At 37.0% G+C, this 21,036-nt stretch overlaps 1 protein-coding gene across 1 annotated transcript in view; it reads left to right on the top strand.

Moving 5' to 3' along the window:
- LOC121386106 overlaps positions 1 to 21,036 on the top strand; it is a 170,565-nt gene that overhangs the window by 4,749 nt on the left and 144,780 nt on the right. The window lies entirely within an intron of this gene.

The following is a 21,036-nucleotide window of genomic DNA, read 5'->3' as shown; positions in this document are numbered from 1 at the left end:
TTCTTTTTAAAGATGTAATACAGGTATTCTTTTTAAAGATGTAATACAGGTATTCTTTTTAAAGATGTAATACAGGTATTCTTTTTAAAGGTGTAATAGAGGTATTCTTTTTAAAGGTGTAATACAGGTATTCTTTTTAAAGGTGTAATACAGGTATTCTTTTTAAAGGTGTAATACAGGTATTCTTTTTAAAGGTGTAATACAGGTATTCTTTTTAAAGGTGTAATACAGGTATTCTTTTTAAAGGTGTAATACAGGTATTCTTTTTAAAGGTGTAATACAGGTATTCTTTTTAAAGGTGTAATACAGGTATTCTTTTTAAAGGTGTAATACAGGTATTCTTTTTAAAGGTGTAATACAGGTATTCTTTTTAAAGGTGTAATACAGGTATTCTTTTTAAAGGTGTAATACAGGTATTCTTTTTAAAGATGTAATAGAGGTATTCTTTTTAAAGGTGTAATACAGGTATTCTTTTTAAAGGTGTAATACAGGTATTCTTTTTAAAGGTGTAATACAGGTATTCTTTTTAAAGGTGTAATACAGGTATTCTTTTTAAAGGTGTAATACAGGTATTCTGTTTAAAGATGTAATACAGGTATTCTTTTTAAAGGTGTAATACAGGTATTCTTTTTAAAGATGTAATACAGGTATTCTTTTTAAAGGTGTAATACAGGTATTCTTTTTAAAGGTGTAATACAGGTATTCTTTTTAAAGATGCAATACAGGTATTCTTTTTAAAGGTGTAATACAGGTATTCTTTTTAAAGGTGTAATACAGGTATTCTTTTTAAAGGTATTCTTTTGTAATACAGGTATTCTGTTTAAAGGTGTAATACAGGTATTCTGTTTAAAGGTGTAATACAGGTATTCTTTTTAAAGGTGTAATACAGGTATTCTTTTTAAAGATGTAATACTGGTATTCTTTTTAAAGGTGCAATACAGGTATTCTTTTTAAAGATGTAATACAGGTATTCTTTTTAAAGATGGTATTCTTTTTAAAGGTGTAATACAGGTATTCTTTTTAAAGGTGTAATACAGGTATTCTTTTTAAAGGTGTAATACAGGTATTCTTTTTAAAGGTGTAATACAGGTATTCTTTTTAAAGATGTAATACAGGTATTCTGTTTAAAGATGTAATACAGGTATTCTTTTTAAAGATGTAATACAGGTATTCTGTTTAAAGATGTAATACTGGTATTCTTTTTAAAGATGTAATACAGGTATTCTTTTTAAAGGTGTAATACAGGTATTCTTTTTAAAGGTGTAATACAGGTATTCATGTAATACAGGTATTCTGGTTTAAAGATGTAATACAGGTATTCTTTTTAAAGTGTAATACAGGTATTCTTTTTAAAGATGTTTCGACAGGTATTCTTTTTAAAGGTGTAATACAGGTATTCATTTTTTTAAAGGTGCAATACAGGTATTCTTTTTAAAGATGGTATTCGATAAACTGAGGTATTCTTTTTAAAGGTGCAATACAGGTATTCTTTTTAAACTATGTAATACATGTTTGAGTTTCTTTTTTTGTTTGTAATACGGTATGAATTTTAAAGGTGTAATACAGGTATTCTTTTTAAACTGTAATACAGGTATTCTTTTTAAAGTTTGTGTTTTATCACTGAATCATTGAAGGTGAGATAGGGGCCTCCATTTTAAAACTATAATTCATGTTTGATTCTTTATTTGTTTGTAATTTAGGTATTCTTTTTAAAGGTGAGATACAGGTATTCATTTTTAAAGATGTAATACATGGTATTCTTTTTAAAGGTGTTTTCGATACTGAATTTTTAAAGATGAGATAGGGGCCTTCATTTTAAACAAACTAGGTATTCTTGTTAAAGTTGTAATACAGGTATTCTTTTTTTCGATCACTGAATCATTGAAGGTGTAATACAGGCCTCCATTTCCCACAAACTAGTTATTTTTTTGACAGTGGCAGCAAAAGCATTGATCAATATTTTCATATAGCTCTATATTATTTAAAGCGTTGCATTCAGCTTTATATTTCACAAACTATGGATCTATGATACAAATGTCAGCAACATCAAAAATGTTTATGGTAGGCAAGACATTTAGTTCCATAGAATTTATGTTTGACTTTGTTAATTTGTTTCTTTTGAATCATTGAATCATTGAACGTGAAATTGGGGCCTCCATTTCTCAAAAACTATGAATCTATGGATGTAACTGTCAGTGACATCTAATGCATTTGTGGTGGGTCAGGCGAGACATTTAATTTCGCGGAATTCATGTTTGAGTTTCTTTATTTGTTTGTGTTTTCGATCACTGAATCATTGAAGGTGAGATAGGGGCCTCCATTTCCCACAAACTATGAATCTATGGATGTAACTGTCAGTGACATCTAATGCATTTGTGGTGGGTCAGGCGAGACATTTAATTTCGCGGAATTCATGTTTGAGTTTCTTTATTTGTTTGTGTTTTCGATCACTGAATCATTGAAGGTGAGATAGGGGCCTCCATTTCCCACAAACTATGAATCTATGGATGTAACTGTCAGTGACATCTAATGCATTTGTGGTGGGTCAGGCGAGACATTTAATTTCGCGGAATTCATGTTTGAGTTTCTTTATTTGTTTGTGTTTTCGATCACTGAATCATTGAAGGTGAGATAGGGGCCTCCATTTCCCACAAACTATGAATCTATGGATGTAACTGTCGGTGACATGTAATACGTTTGTGGTATGCAAGATATTTAAAATCGCACAGAATTCTTATTTGTGTTTGTTAACTTGTGTTTTCCATCATTGTTGAAGGTGATAATTGTGGCTTTAATAAGTTTTTCATCAGTAAATATCATTCTTAATAATGATTCATACTCTTTGAGTGTTTGCCTGGGTTTTTTTTTTTTTTTTTTTTTTTTTTTTTAAAACAATCATTGAGGCTTTAAAAGGTGTTCCAACAGTAAACATCATTCTTAATACTGATTCACACTATTTGAGTGTTTGCCTGGTTTGTGTGTTTCTCTGTCTGGTTGTACAGGCTCTGTGCTTTCTGATAATTAACCTGTTGGAGTTGGTGCTTGGCGGTGATACACACCCACACAACCTCCCTACACTGCTGGTTAATTATTTCCCAAGCAACCATGTAATGTAGTGGAAACACACTGGTGCCCATGTGAACTTGTAAGTACCGGTGTGTTGCTTCCTCACAGTTTGATCTGATATAGAGAGCTCTCAAGGGGACATAACTGCAGATGGCCCAGCATATAATTGGAATTATAGTTTGATTATATTTTTAAGTTGATTGTTACTCTGACATTGCTGGTGTTATGTAAATTTAGGTTAGTCCAGTCAGATTTATTGGTTTATCGAGGTGGTGGGGCATGGGAGAGGTGGGGGTGGGGCGTGGCGGAGGTGGATTTGAAGGAAGGAAAATAATCCAGATTAAAACGACTGTCCTGATTTAGCTACATTGTAAGGTGTTTACATGTACAACTAACAGATAATTATTGTTTATTAGTAAAATTAAATATTAAAGATACTGTCCTGTTTTGAATATCACTGTCTATATAAATACGGTATTTCTTGTCATTCTTATGTTTGTAGTAGCCCAAACCAGATGTTAACATCCAATAATGGTGTAGGTTTGAAAAATATATATATTAATAAAAAATTAAACAGTGGTTACTTCAACATAAGCACATGACCTGCATTCTGCCACCCCTGCGCGTTCTGTAACCTCACCGTGGTGCAGGGGTGTAACATTCTCTTTGAGAATGGCCAATATAGCACAACATTGAAGTTTAGAGTAAAATTCGGTGTCCGTAAAATTCTGTGATATTTGTATTTGTATTTTTGCACAGTTCTTTATAATAGTTAGAGGACGAGTAACAATACTTTATCGGCGTATAAAGGTAGTGTCGCACGAGACAAAGGCGAGGCGTTAGCCGAGCGTTTTCTCGTGCGACACTACCTTTATACGCCGATAAAGTATTGTTACTCGTCCTCTAACTGTCTTAGAGCAGAGCCAAAGTCGTTATGACTGCACGTGCAGCAATACCGCTTATAAAGTGAATGTCTGAAGTACATTATCGCGATATAAATGTACTTCACGTGACCAAATATGAAGCTCCCATTGGACTAGAAATTCAGCTGTGCTCTAAACACTGTTTTTGTTTAAACCTTGAATTTTTATATTGATGTTGATCATCACTTTATTTATTTGCATTACCATAGTTTGACACCCAATAGCCGATGTATTTTTCGTGCTGGGGTGTCGTTAAACATTCATTCATTCATTGCATCCTGCCATGACCTAATTTTGAAGAAATCACACATCTAATTGTTTTGAACATCACTGTTTTAAAACACTGAACTTCCTTATTAAAGTGAAACATGCTGTCATTCCTTCATCGTCTGACAAGTTATAAACCTAATAAACATCAATGGTGTCGGTAATTGTCAATATGTAAATAGTAATTTACTTATGACTAGATAAAGCAATTACTCTGAATAGTTGATAGACATATATGATCATTCCCAGAATTTCTTGCACAGTGAACTTTGACATTCATTCTGATGAATGTTTTCTAATATTTACACAAATATGAAAACAGGTTTTTTTAATTTGTTTTTTAAAAAATTAATTTACTATTAAAACACTTCTGGAAGTGTAAAATTGAGTTTTTAATCAAGTGGTGATTCATCAGCGGAAAATGAGTCTTTGGTGGATGAAAAATAACATTCATAAACTTCTCAAAAATAACCCCAAAAACCCATAATTATTTTCAGTTCAATTAATTTTAGGTGAATTTATTAGTAAACAGCTTTATTTAAACAGAATTTATTATTAATAAAAAGAAGTGTTTGAAGTATAAAATTGAATTTTCAATTAATGTTGATTTAGCGGTGGATAATGAAGGTTGTTGATTAGAAAATACAATCTGCAGACCTGGACCATGGGCCTGACCTAAGTGAAAGTGTTGGCTGCAGTCTGAAATCCCCATGTTGACCGCTCTTTGATTGTGATACTTTTGATGGGAAACAACTAAGAAAAAGTGTTTCTTTATAGCAAGGTCTTTGATAGCAGTGGTTACGTGTCTTGATACAATATTACACTGGTGGCCGTCTTTAGTGGAGATTGCTCCTACAACCTTTGCTGACTTTGATTATCTATAAATAGCAAACTGAGCTCTTGCAATTTTTGCAGGTTTTGATAATCTATATTCTTCAAAAAAAGTGTGGGAACCTGAAATATAAAAACATATGTTTTGACCACAGACATCCTAGTAAAGAACGTTCAGGTCTGTTTATCAACACACCCAAACACATTCCATAGTTTGCACATGCATCACGCTGTTGCCCCGTACACATGTGTGGGGTATCATTCTCGATTTTGACAATATCCAGGAAGGTCGATTAATCACTGTGGAACATTATTTCTGTCAATCGTTTTCATTCTGTTGATCATACAGTTGTTATTGTTTTGTTTTTAGTCATTTTTATTGTTTGAATTTGCGATTTACTGATAAAAAAACGTCAACTTTCAAATTTCACTTTGGACCCTAATCGTCCTTCAAGATCTTTGGAGGTCATAAAACCTACTGTAATACTGAACTACTGGTTGTAATGTTTACCCAATTAATTCACTATTATCATATAACCATTCCCCACAGCTAATATACCTTACAATTTTGTAAATTCTTATTAGAGTTTCCCTACTTTGGTTTGAAGAGTATATTTTAGCTAACTGTGGTTGTTTTTGGCTGTATTCTTAAAACACAGCAAGGCTTTAAACTTCTACAAGTAAAAACTTGTAAAAGTTTAAAGTCTGGACTTGGGGCTAAATTTAAGTACCGAACCTTTTTTTTCTCTAATAAATGCTCTGGCACTTATTCATGATTACCCAAAATGGCGCTTATTTGAGGCTTGGCAATTATTTTTTTTAAAGTAAATTTCTTTTTCAGGCAAAGTGATAAAAAAGGACCTTTCATTTTAATGGTATATTTTAGTTTGTTAAAAATATTATGCCAGGGTGTAACCAATGATTGAATTTGTCATGCATGCCCAGCATTGATTGGAGACCCAGTGTTTATTGAAGGCCTGGCATTTCTTTCTTTCAAAAAGAATGATTGGCCTTGTTGGCTCAGTAGTTAAACTTTCAAAATATTCTCCTATTCAGAGTGAGGGGCAGGACGTAGCCCAGTGGTAAAGCATTCGCTTGATGCGCGGTCGGTCTGGGATCGATCCCCGTCAGTGGGCCCATTGGGTTATTTTTCTTGTTCCAGCCAGTGCACCACCACTGGTATATCAAAGGCCATGGTATGTGTTATCCTGTCTGTGAAAAGAGTAGTTCATGAAGTGGCAACAGCGGGTTTCATTTTTCAATATCTGTGTGGTCCTTAACCATATGTCCCATGCCATATAACCGTAAATAAAATGTGTTGAGTGTGTTGTTAAATAAATCATTTCCTTCCTTCCTCTTCACAGTGAATTCTAAGAGCTCAATGGACAGTGCACTGCATGTATATATTTTATTATAGCCTCAGTATAGTGTTTATATACTATGTTTTGTTTAACGACACCACTGGAGCACATTAATTAAATCATCGATATTGGATGTCAAACATTTGGTAATTAATTCTGACTCATAGTCATTGGAGGAAACCCGCTATATTTTTCCTAATGCAGCAATGGATCTTTCCCACAGACAGAAAAGCACACACCTTGACCTTTGACCAGTTGTGGTGCACTGGTTGGAATCAGAAAAAACCCAATCAATTGAATGGATCCACTGAGGGGGTTCCATCCTGCGATGCAAGCACCTCAGATGAGCACTCAACCAACTGAGCTAAATGAATGAAGGAATGAATAAATGAACCTGATCCAAGGACCAGGGTCCTGTTCTGTGAAGTGATTTTAGCACTAAGATAACCTTAAGTGCATGATGTGATCGTGGGGCGGAACGTAGCCCAGTGGTAAAGTGCTCGCTTGATGCGTGGTCGGTTTGGGATTGATTCCTGTCACTGGGCCCATTAGGCTATTTTTTGTTCCAACCAGTGTGCCACAACTGGTATATCAAAGGCTGTGGTATGTGCTATCCTGTTTTTGGGATGGTGCATATAAAAGATCCCTTGCTGCATTAGGAAAAATGTAGCGGGTTCCCTACAATGACTACAAGTCAGTATTACCAAGTGTTTGACATCCAGTAGCCGATGATTCATTAATCAATGTGCTCCTTTTTTTTTAAAGTGCATAACTATCTTATGCACTTAATGTGATCATGGGGGTCGGTGGGCCCATTGGGCTATTTCTTGTTCCAGCCAGTGCACCACGACTGGTATATCATTGGCCATGGTATGTGCTATCCTGTCTGTGGGATGGTGCATATAAAAAATCCCTTTCTACTAATGTAAAAATGTAGCAGGTTTCCCCTCTATTACTGTGTCAAAATGACCATATGTTTGACATCCAATAGGCGATGATTAATAAATCAGTGTGCTCTAGTGGTGTCGTTAAACTAAAACAAACTTCTTATCTCATAGCAGGTACACAGGCTTCGACAAATCTACTCACCTTCGGTCTGGGCTAGTGAATTTTTGGTCTGGGCTAGTTGAAATTATCAACTATATTACTATAATACATAGGGCACTAGCCCAAGCCTCTGTGAGGGCTAGCAACTTTCTTAAACATTTGTCGTACACTGCAGGATATTACATACCACAGCATTTCTTTTCCCACCAGTTGTGAAGCACTGGCTGGAACGAGAAATAACCCAATAGGGTCCACTGACTGGGATCGATCCTAGTTCGATTACGCACCAGGCGTTTCTTATATAGAATCTTGCCTCAAGGCACAGACTATAGTTAAGCGCTAACCACATACTACCGGTTTGTATGGCTTTAGAGTCTAGACTGGGCATCTGAGCCAGTCATTTAATTAGATTCACGTTAATGGTATGTTCTGGTCTGGCTAGAGCGAGATGTATCTCGGTGCTAGACTGCATGCTTCAAGTGACGTATTTTGCTATTTTGACATTTATTTCTAATAAATAACTACATGTTATTGATTTCTCAGTTATATCTTTGAATATCTGATTGCATGCAAAATGGATATTTGTAACTTTAGAAGTTTTATGTTGATAATGATCATCAATTCATTTATATACATATTTGTATTTATTTGGGGGACTGGGCTAGCCAGTGGTAAAGTGTTCGCTTGATGCACGGTCGGTCTGGGATCGATCCCCATCAGTGAACCCATTGGGCTATTTCTCACTCCAGCCAGTGCACCACAACTTGTATATCAAAGGCCGTGGTATGTGTTATCCTGTCTGAATTGGTGCATATAAAAGATCCCTTGCTGCTAATTGAAAAGAGTAGCCCATTAAGTGGTGACAGTGGGTTTGCTTCCTCAATATCTGTGTGGACCGTAACCATATGTCTGACGCCATATAACTATAAATAAAATGTGTTGAGTGCGTCGTTAAATAAAACATTTCTGTCATTGTATTTATTTACCATTGTTTCTCACTCATTAGCCGATGTATTGTTTTGTGCTGCACATGGGGTTTCATTAAACATTCATTCATGAAACGGGGTCCTGGTAACTCATAGATTTATATTTCCATTATTATTAGTATAATAAAATTCCTTCACAGATACATGTACACTGACGTTTTATTACTAAATAGAGGATATTTCATGTTTTTGTCAAATATGATTTATATCTCATCGAGTTAAAGTTTGCAATCATATCTCATGAGTTGCACCATCCCATAGACAGGATAGCACGTACCACAACCTTTGATGTACCAGTCATGGTGCACTGGCTGGAGCGAGAAATAGCGCAATGGGCCCACTGACGGGGATTGATCCCAAACTGACCGCGCATCAAGAGAAAGTTTTACCACTGGACTATGTCTTGTCCCCTCTTTAAAATGTTTCAGAGATACAGTTAAAGAAACTTTCATTACATTTTCTATCATATTCTACAACAATGTTTCATGATTACCTTGTTATGATGTGACAGCTGATTGCAAGGTATAATATTTACATTTCAAATTAATAAGTATTTTTTTAATAGAGAATATCCACCGTTATGCAACTTTTAGAGAAGCCCTTTAAAATGTTTCAAAGATACAGTTAAAGAAACTTTCATTACATTTTCTATCATATTCTACAACAATGTTTCATGATTACCTTGTTATGATGTGACAGCTGATTGCAAGGTATAATATTTACATTTCAAATTAATAAGTATTTTTTTAATAGAGAATATCCACCGTTATGCAACTTTTAGAGAAGCCCTTTAAAATGTTTCAAAGATATAGTTAAAGAAACTTTCATTACATTTTCTATCATATTCTACAATGGTGTTTCATGATTACCTTGTTATGATGTGACAGCTGATTGCAAGGGATAATATTTACATTTCAAATTAATAAGTTTTTTTTCCCAGAGAATATCCACCGTTATGCAACTTTAAGAAAAGCACTTTAAAATGTCCGAAGATGTTGTTAAATAAACATTAATTTTGTTTCCTATCATATTCTACAATGATGTTTCACGATTCCCTTGCTATGATGTAACAACCGATTGCGTGATACACTTGTGTGTTATTAAAGTTGAATTACGCTTGTCACTTTATTTGTGAGCATTAAACTGTCACAACTAGATTGAGAATTTTAGACTTCTGTTGATGAAGATTTTCTTCTTTTTTTTTGTTCAACTGAACGCTTGGATTGTTACACTAACAAGGTTCTACAGAAAGCCATAAGATAGCAAAGTACCACACACATGCCTGTTTGAATGTCACCAAACGCCTATTATTTTCTTGATTATCTTGTTAGGATTGGGATATTAGAAAGTGGTATTCTACGTTGCCAATTTCTCTGTAGATTAAACATTGCCTCATGGTTGAAGAGCTATTAATTCCGTTTGCATGCTTTGTTGAAATTGTTAATTAAGAGCGCTTATTATGGCATGCTGTTTGTGTGCGAGGTTTCCACATCGCTATCAAACGAGCTTTTACAATTCCCGACGATTGATTTTTCTCAGTCATTTGCTTTTCAGCGTAATAAAGTTAGAGATGTTGTGGGGGATATAGTGCATTATGGCTCTTGAATAGCTGGCATTTCAGGGTGGAATAAAAACATCCTTATGTCGGGTCCATTATTCAAGGCTACAAAACTCCTGTTATTTCACCTAATTTACTTTCGTAATTTTCACGAATTGCTTTGAAGGTGGAATTAAAAGGTTGGCGTATTTCGGGAAATAAACATGTATTTGTGTTATCGCATCAGTTTAACGGAGAGCTCTCAAGACTCAATAAAATGTGCAAACTTTTGCTCGAAAGTCTTTCACCGTCACCGTGAATGTCGATAAATTCCGTCCCTGATAAAATAGTGAGTGTCGTTTGCCACTTTAGTGCGACTTTAGAATCACATGTTGGTGTGTGTTTGTTTTTTTGTCGGTGTTCGTCTGCATGAATTCCGCGCTTGCAGTCCTCCAGTGAGAGAGATTAGATTAGTCTCATTCCACGATTCCAAATTTAGATTTACTTTATGTAATTAAATGTGTGATTTATTATCATTAATTCAATACGGACGCGGTGATTGGATTGCACGATTCATCGCGGTGCAATTTTAACTCGGTGGCTTAATAAAATGCTCATCAACACAGAGGTGCTACAACATTGTTTGCTGTTGACAAGATGGTGGAGAGGTTTTTTTCACAACACGTTGCACAACACTGATGTAATTTGCGGGAAGAACAAAAGTGTGCACATGGCCGTTATTTCTCGTAATGGAAAATTAATAATTTATTTAAGCTCAGCAAGAGTGGATTTGAGAATTCGTTAACTCCTTAACTGTGGCATGACAGCTGATGAAATACAGGTTCCAGTTACTAGTGGGCCTTGCATGCATACGGTAATTTAACAATGCATGTGTTAACCCTTTAACTGTCAGGTGAAAATAGATAACCTCGTACTTTCAAGAATAAAATAGAGTTCTGTAGCAAAAGTTTGTTTTGTTTAACGACACCACTAGAGTACATGTACATAGATTTATTAATCATCGGCTATTGGATGTCAAACATTTGGAAATTTTGACACAGTCATAGAGAGGAAACCCACTACATTTTTCCATTAATAGCAAGGAATATTTTATATGCACCATCCCACAGACAGGATAGCACATACCATGGCCTTTGATATACCAGTCGTGATGCACTAGCTGGAACGAGAAATAGCCCAATAGGCCCACTGACGGGGATCGATCCTAAACCGACCACACGTCAGGCGTGTGCTTTACCACTGGGCTACATCCAGGCATGAGTTGTGAATCTATGAAATAACACATGGCTATAATTTGGAAGGGTCTGGACAAAATAAATTAGTTTTTATTTTATTCAATGTGAACATGAATGGATGATAATTCACTATTATTTAATGATTAAAAAATAATTTAATAAGTACTTTGGTGCATATTGTTATGTTGTTTTCATCAGAATGATTACTTTGGAAATGTAAAACACTACAATGTATTTTTTTATTATTATTATAAATAATTTCATTCACATAACAGTTGGTTCTAGGTGTAAGCACAATTACAAAGAAACAACAGAAGAAAGAAAAGGAAAGGAATGTATGTTTACTGACACGCCAGCACATTATAAACTATGGCTAGCTGTGTCTAACACGGAGTTAATAAGTGCAGGGAATTTGTTTACTGACACCCCAGCACATTATAAACTGTGGCTAGCTGTGTCTAACACGGAGTTAATAAGTGCAGGGAATTTGTTTACTGACACCCCAGCACATTATAAACTGTGGCTAGCTGTGTCTAACACGGAGTTAATAAGTGCAGGGAATTTGTTTGAATGTCGCCATTGATCATCAATTACAAGTGGTTTGCACGAACCGATCAACTTTCGATTACACAATCGGTCACAATTATATAGAAGGATTTGAATGATGAGGACCATGCACCTATTGTCAAGTTCACCAGGATCTAAACCCCACAGATGGTTAATTTTACATTTAATATCTTAATTCATTCAATATCTTTGTTTTTATGTTCACATAAAAACAAACCCAAACATCAATTGCATCATCTAAACAGGAGTAACAATTACAGTGAACTCCACCCACACAATCGATTATTGATTTTTATAATCAATCATCCAAGGGAGCAGAAAGTACTCACCTGCGCTCACCAAAATGCATGTAAAAATTCTGACAGACGAGTTAAAAAATGCAACTACCAGCCCGACGGGTCTATCTGTCTTTTTGATACTTACCAGGTGTTCTTAATAATGTTTTGTCAATATACCTCTATATATCATTTGAAGTGAAGACACTGTATATTATAATATTATTAATCATATATTATTCTATAGACTAGAAATTATTGCGGGTTAGTAAATGTTATAGTAGAAATTATTGCGGGTTAGTAAATTTTACTTGGTTCTGGTCTGGTAGGCCAGTGAAATATGTTCCATTTCTTCACCCCTGTCATCATATCGATAGTGAAACTGATTAATTTTCTGTTATAATTGATCATCGGAACATCACTAGTGTTATTTCAGCACTTGGTCAAGGGAGAAAGATGGAAAACATACTGCTGCAACAAAGGCTACTCAGGATGAAAAACAAGTTTGTTTTGTTTAACGACGCCACTAGAGCACATTGATATATTAATCATCTGCTATTGGATGACAAACATTTGATAATTTTGACATACATTCTTATAGAGGGAACCCGCAACATTTTTTCCATTCATAGCAAGGGATCTTTTATATGCACCATTCCACAGACAGAATAGCACATCCCACAGACAGGATAGCACATCCCACAGACAGGATAGCACATCCCACAGACAGGATAGCACATCCCACAGACAGGATAGCACATACCACAGACAGGATAGCACATCCCACAGACAGGATAGCACATCCGCTTTACCACTGGGCTACATCCCGGCCCCCCACTGATGAAAAAGCCAGATAAGATACATAAACACTTTCCCAAGGACAAGACAGTACATACCACAGCCATTGAAGAAGTTTGTTTTGTTTAACGGCACCACTAGAGCTAATTGATTTATTAATCATCGACTATTGGATGTCAAACATATGGTCATTTTGACAGCCATAGCGAGGAAGCCCGTTATATTTTCCATTAGTAGCAAGGGATCTTTTATATGCACCATCCCACAGACAGGGTAGTACATACCATGGCCTTTGATATACCAATTGTGGTGCACTGGCTGTGATGAGAAATAGCCCAGTGGACCCACCGACGGGGATTGATCCTAGACCGACTACGCATCAAACAAGCGCTTTACTACTGGGCTACGTACCATCCCTACCACAGCTGTTGATGTACCAGTCCAAAGGAATTGGTTGGGATGGGAAAAAACTAAATCCATCAGTCCCACAACCCATTACACCTTGAAAAAGAAGAAAACATTGTTTTGTAAATATACCAAATTAAAATATTATACTCTTCAAAAAAAGTAGGGGAACTCTAATAAGAATTTACAATTGCCAAAATTGTAAGGTATATTAGCTGTGGGGAATGGTTATATGATAATAGTGAATTAATTGGGCAAACATTACAGCTAGTAGTTCAGTATTACAGTAGGTTTTATGACCACCAAAGATCTTGAAGGACGATTCGGGTCAGAAGTAAAATTTTAAAGTTGACGTTTTTTTTATCAGTAAATTGCAAATTCAAACAATAAAAGTGACTAAAAACAAAACAATAACAACTATATGATCAACAGAATGAAAACGATTGACAGAAATAATGTTCCACAGTGATTAATCGACCTTCCTGGAAATTCTCAAAATTGATAATGATACCCCACGCACATGTACGGGGCAACTGCGTGATGCATGTGCAAACTCTGGAATGTGTTTCAGTGTGTTGATAAACAGACTTGAACGTTCTTCACTAGGATGTCTGTGGTCAAAACATATGTTTTAATATTTCAGGTTCCCCTACTTTTTTTAAAGAGTATATATATATATTAACAGCTAGTGCATGTTTTTGTCAGTTTTTCCTAGTATTATATTATGCTAGCAAATTATGATCTCTGATGCGCAGTCAGTCTGGGATCGATCCCTGTTGATGGGCCCATTAATTGGGCTATTTCTCGTTCCAGCCAGTCAGTCTTGATACCATATAACTGTAAATAAAACATGTGTTGAGTGTGTCGTTAAATGAAACATTTCTTTCCTTCGAATTATTATTTCAGACATTCTTTCAACAAATTTCGACCAGTGTTGCATCCAAAAAGGCCATCGGTCAACAGGCTGGTAGGTACTGGGTTCGGATCCCAGTCAAGGCATGGGATTTTTAATCCAGATACCGACTCCAAACCCTGAGTGAGTGCTCCGCAAGGCTCAATGGGTAGGTGTAAACCACTTGCACCGACCAGTGATCCATAACTGGTTCAACAAAGGCCATGGTCTGTGCTATCCTGCCTGTGGGAAGCACAAATAAAAGATCCCTTGCTGCTAATCGGAAAGAGTAGCCCATGTAGTGGCGACAGCGGGTTTCCTCTCAAAATCTGTGTGGTCTGACACCATATAACCGTAAATAAAATGTGTTGAGTGCGTCATTAAATAAAACATTTCTTTTTTTGCATCCAAAAATTGTATAATGCTGAAAATATTTTGTTGAGTACAGCATCCACAGTTACAGTTTTAAACTAACTTTATGACACAATTTACAGAATTAATTTGATGTGATTATTATCTTTGTTCAATTTTCATCCATTTACAAACTTTTTTTTTTTACACTTATTTTATTTTGGTGCATAGGAACTTTTTTCCACGGGTATATAATTTGTCTGACACCAACTTATTTTGTCTCATTCACATAACGCTTTGATTCACGGTCAGTTTGCCGTTTACACAGGCAGTTAATTGTCCTCCTCCATGGCAAGTTCTACGACAAACGCGTTAAGCGCACATGTCACATTTTCTTGTTTTACTCCAGCCGCAAAGATACATTTGCGTAATGAACATGATTATTTGTGTGGCGTGAGGCAACGGAGCGTTTCAGAAATCATTGCAGATCGCGACTGCTCTTTTTGGAAGATGGCTCGGGGCGTTAATCAGCGTGAAAAATATCGCAAAATTTGTTTTGACGCAAGGCGTGTATGCGAGCTTTGTCGGGAGGCTGACACAGCTGAATTGGCCTTTTATGAATTATGTATACTCGGGAAGATAATTAATTGTGTGTGCAACGGAATTAAATGTATTGACTCTTGCGGCGGCGATACTGCTAATCGAATTGCTCATATCGGCTGTTGAGAAGTGTAAATAAATTGTATGCAGAAACTAGACTGTTGATAACCACTTTATGTGATTGCCATTATCTGTAGTGTCGAGTGTAGGTCTGTGGGTTATAGTGTTTGTGTGAGGTACGACTGTTGATAACCACTTTATGTGATTGCCATTATCTGTAGTGTCGAGTAGTGGGAGTGTAGGTTTGTGGGTTATAGTGTTTGTGTGAGGTACGACTGTTGATAACCACTTTATGTGATTGCCATTATCTGTAGTGTCGAGTGTAGGTCTGTGGGTTATAGTGTTTGTGTGAGGTACGACTGTTGATAACCACTTTATGTGATTGCCATTATCTGTAGTGTCGAGTAGTGGGAGTGTAGGTTTGTGGGTTATAGTGTTTGTGTGAGGTACGACTGTTGATAACCACTTTATGTGATTGCAATTATCTGTAGTGTCGAGTGTAGGTCTGTGGGTTATTGTGTTTGTGTGAGGTACGACTGTTGATAACCACTTTATGTGATTGCCATTATTTGTAGTGTCGAGTAGTGGGAGTGTAGGTTTGTGGGTTATAGTGTTTGTGTGAGGTACGACTGTTGATAACCACTTTATGTGATTGCCATTATCTGTAGTGTCGAGTGTAGGTCTGTGGGTTATTGTGTTTGTGTGAGGTACGACTGTTGATAACCACTTTATGTGATTGCCATCATCTGTAGTGTCGAGTGTAGGTCTGTGGGTTATAGTGTTTGTGTGAGGTACGACTGTTGATAACCACTTTATGTGATTGCCATTATCTGTAGTGTCGAGTGTAGGTCTGTGGGTTATTGTGTTTGTGTGAGGTATGACTGTTGATAACCACTTTATGTGATTGCCATTATCTGTAGTGTCGAGTGTAGGTCTGTGGGTTATAGTGTTTGTGTGAGATACGACTGTTGATAAGGCGTAAAAAAAAAAAGTGTATGTTCCCGTTTTCCCGACTGACCCTAATTTTACGCTGCGACCCTAAAACATTTTGACTACCAAAAAAAAACCCCAAAAAACAAAACCCCAAGGACAAAAAACCAATATCTACCGCAATTTTTGCAGACAGGTTATATGGAGTATGTCAAGAACACGGTTTAAAAAAAAAAGAAAAAAAAAGAAAAAGTTCCTACCTACCTACCCTATTTTTTCCAGAGATGAAACCTGAAACACACATATTTTTGTTTTTGGCCTAACCACTTTATGTGATTGCCATTATCTGTAGTGTTGAGTGTAGGTCTGTGGGTTATCGTGTTTGTGTGAGGTACGACTGTTGATAACCACTTTATGTGATTGCCATTATCTGTAGTGTTGAGTGTAGGTCTGTGGGTTATCGTGTTTGTGTGAGGTACGACTGTTGATAACCACTTTATGCATTGCCATTATCTGTAGTGTTGAGTGTAGGTCTGTGGGTTATCGTGTTTGTGTGAGGTAACTGTTGATACCCAAATTGACCTTATCTGTAGTGTCTGAGTGGCTGGGTCTTGTGGGTTATCGTGTTTGTGTGAGGTACGCCTGTTGATAACCACTTTATGCATTGCCATTATCTGTAGTGTTGAGTGTAGGTCTGTGGGTTATCGTGTTTGTGTGAGGTACGACTGTTGATAACCACTTTATGTGATTGCCATTATCTGTAGTGTTGAGTGTAGGTCTGTGGGTTATCGTGTTTGTGTGAGGTACGACTGTTGATAACCACTTTATGTGATTGCCATTATCTGTAGTGTTGAGTGTAGGTCTGTGGGTTATCGTGTTTGTGTGAGGTACGACTGTTGATAACCACTTTATATGATTGCCATCATCTGTAGTGTCGAGTGTAGGTCTGTGGGTTATCGTGTTTGTGTGAGGTACGACTGTTGATAACCACTTTATGTGATTGCCATTATCTGTAGTGTCGAGTGTAGGTCTGTGGGTTATCGTGTTTGTGTGAGGTACGACTGTTGATAACCACTTTATGTGATTGCCATTATCTGTAGTGTCGAGTGTAGGTCTGTGGGTTATCGTGTTTGTGTGAGGTACGACTGTAGATAACCACTTTATGTGATTGCCATTATCTGTAGTGTCGAGTGTAGGTCTGTGGGTTATCGTGTTTGTGTGAGGTACAATGAGTTGAAAGTTTTTCTTCTGTTTAATGACATCACTAGAGCACATTGATTTATTTTTAATCATTGGCTATTGGTGTCAAACATTTGGTAATTCTGACACAAAGTCTTAGAGAGGAAACCTGCTAAATGTTTCCTTTAGCATCTAAGGATCTTTTATATGCACTTAACACAGACAGGAAAGGACATACCATAGCCTTTGATATACCAGTTGTGGTGCACTGGTTGGGATGGTGGAAAAACCAATCAGTTGAATGGATCCACCGAGGTGGTTCGATCCTGCGATGCAAGCACTCAGCTGACTGAACTAAATCCCGTCCCATGATAAGTTGAAGTTTGTGTTATATTTAATGACATCACTAGAGCACATTGATTAATTAATCACCGGCTATTTGATGTCAGACATTTTGTAATTTTGACACACAGTCATCAGTGTTAAGTTTGTTTTGTTTAACGACACCTCTAGAGCAAATTGATTAATTAATCATTCACTGGCTACTGGATGTCAGACATTTGGTAATTTTCATATGTCGTCTTCGAGGAAACCTGCTAAATTTATTCCATTGGCAGCAAGGAATCTTTTATACTATATAGACTTTCCCACAGTCAGGACAGCACATACCATGGCCTTTGATATACCAAGCAATCCTATGACCCACACACCTCAAGTGAGTGCTCTACTGATTGATGCGTTGCAGGATCAGTTCCACTAGGTGGATCCATGGGCTAAATTTCCCATTCCAACCAATATGTGCTGGCATATCAAAGTTTTGGGTATGTGCTGTCATGTCTGGGGAAAAGAATGAAATGTTTAATGTATGTGTATGGTAATAAATGGATAATATTGTATTATAAATGAATAATATTGCATGAATAATTGTAACAAAAAAAATTGTTTTGTTTAACGACACCACTAGAGCACATTGATTTATTAATCATCGGCTATTGGATGACAAACAATAATGGTAACAAACGAGTGATAAATTTAGTCAGTATACCGACTGACATAATGGTGAATGTAATAAAGTTTTACTTTAAATGTTAATTTGGCAAGAAAGTAACCAAAGGAAATACCTCTGGGATATAAAGTGTTAATTACCAGATGACACATCCATTGGGTAACCTCGACATCACTTCATTTCCGTCACGTCACGGCGTCTCAAAACTCCCAGGAATATTTTTAGTTTTTTGTGTGTTTTTTTGTTAAAACTTCTTTCTCACAAACCGTCCTCTCTGCGACATTTTCAATTTACTGTTATCTTTTATTGGAGTTTGTTTGCCAATTGACATTCCAATGACTCGTCATCTAAATGCTACATTTAAAATTGAATTACAAAGGCTTGGTTTAACTGTGTTGAGCAGACACCAATTCTGTGTTGCGTGTAATCGAATGACGTTGATGGGGAGCTGCCAATAAAATAAATATCACATTGTGGCGAATTAGGCACTAACTCCACAGATTCATTTAACACGAGTCTTTGCACAATGGCTGTGAAGATTTTTCATTTATTTTTTATTTGTATTTTTTTTTCTCATTTACAAGTTTATGTTAATTTCTGTGGTCACCCAGTATCCTCGTGTCATTCAGTTGGGTGTTAGAAGTATGTCCGTGGTAGATTTTCTGTCTCAGGTGTGTGTAGGCACAGGATCAGTTGACCTTAGTGGTAAATCTTCTACCTGAGGTGTGTAGTCACAGGGTCAGTTGACCTCCGTGGTAAATCTTCTACCTGAGGTGTGAGTAGTGACAGGGTCAGTTGACCTCAGCGGTAACTCTTCTACCAGAGGTGTGAGTAGTCACAGGGTCAGTTGACCACAGTGGTAAATCTGCTACCAGAGTCGTGAGTAGTCACAGGATCAGTTGACCTCAGTGGTAAATCTTCTACCGGAGATGTGAGTAGTCACAGGATCAATTGACCTCAGTGGTAAATCTTCTATTGGAGGTATGAGTAGTCACAGGGACAGTTGACCTCTGTGGTAAATGTTCTACCTGAGGTGTGAGTAGTCACAGGATCAGTTGACCTCAGTGGTAAATGTTCTACCTGAGGTGTGAGTAGTCACAGGATCAGTTGACCTCAGTGGTAAATGTTCTACCTGAGGTGTGAGTAGTCACAGGATCAGTTGACCTCTGTGGTAAATGTTCTACTTGAGGTGTGAGTAGTCACAGAGTCAGTTGACCTCTGTGGTAAATCTTCTACTGGAGGTGTGAGTAGTCACAGGATCAGTTGACCTCAGTGGTAAATCTTCTACTGGAGGTGTGAGTAGTCACAGGATCAGTTGACCTCAGTGGTAAATCTTCTACTGGAGGTGTGAGTAGTCACAGGATCAGTTGACCTCAGTGGTAAATCTTCTACCTGAGGTGTGAGTAGTCACAGAGTCAGTTGACCTCTGTGGTAAATCTTCTACTGGAGGTGTGAGTAGTCACATGGTCAGTTGACCTCAGTGGTAAATCTTGTACCAGAGGTGTGAGTAGTCACAGGATCAGTTGACCTCAGTGGGAAATCTTTTACCAGAGGTGTGAGTAGTGAAGAGGATCAATTTGTTTCAGATGTGATTATAATGGAATCAATGAACTTCAAAAGAGTCATACAGTTATTCCACTCATTTGTTATATCTTCCTTCAGGTGTGATGGATCACAGGGTCAGTTGACCTCAGTATAGTCATGAAGCTACTCCTGTCGGTGGTAAATGTTTTGCCTGTACTAAAGTGCACATATCTGCAGACAATAACTCTAGACAAACATCACCTAATGTGTAACAGGTCACAGGATTTATTGGCCTTAGTTAAAACAAGTGTATATCTGTCTTAGTCTCTCTGTCTGTCTGTCTGTCTGTCTGTCTGTCTGTCTGTCTGTGTCTGTCTGTCTCCCTCTTTCTCACTGTCTATATCTCTATCTCTTTGTCACTCTATCTCTCTTTCACTCACTCTGTCAATCTCTCTCTCTGTTTCTCTGTCTGTCTGTCTGTCTGTCTGTCTCTCTCTCTGCCTCTGTCTCTGTCTCTGTCTCTGTCTCTGTCCATCCGTCCGTCTCTCTCTGTCTCTCTCTCTCTCTCTCTCTCTCTCTCTCTCTCTCTCTCTGTCTTTCTCTCTCTCTCTCTCTCTCTCTGTCTCTTTCTCTCTCTCTCTCTCTGTCTCTGTCTCTCTCTCTCCTTCCATCTGCCTATCGATATATATGTCTCTGTCTCTCTTTCCCCTGTCAATCTCTGTCTTTCTTTCTTGTTGCCATATAAACCACCTTAGACACTAAATAGCAATTGGTGCTGAGGTGTGGCTGAGCGAACATACATTGACTTTCCTTTAATATCTCGACTTATGTCAAAATGGGATTTCTCATTACCTGTTGCTAATTAACTTTTTAATTAACTCGGCCTGTGTGGATTATTTTCATCTTGCAATGCAAATATAATTAGTTATTTGATGTAGAAAATACGTGACATGCGTGATAGTCGATAAATGACTTTTCCCAAATTAGTTTTGTCTATGATGTTAATTCACTTTTACAGCCTCAGATTTGATTTACCGTAGAAATTTGTGCTGCTGATGGGAGCGGGTCGTAGCCCAGTGGCAGAGTGCTCGCCTGACACAAGGCCGATCTAGGATCAATCCTCATTTCTCATTGCAGCCAGTGCTCCACAGTTGGTGTAACAAGCACTGTGATAT

This window comes from Gigantopelta aegis, chromosome 12 (assembly GCF_016097555.1).
Source record: "Gigantopelta aegis isolate Gae_Host chromosome 12, Gae_host_genome, whole genome shotgun sequence".
Lineage (NCBI taxonomy): Eukaryota > Metazoa > Mollusca > Gastropoda > Neomphalida > Peltospiridae > Gigantopelta > Gigantopelta aegis.
Note: the sequence above shows the minus strand (reverse complement) of the source record. Positions and strands in the feature narration are given on the sequence as shown.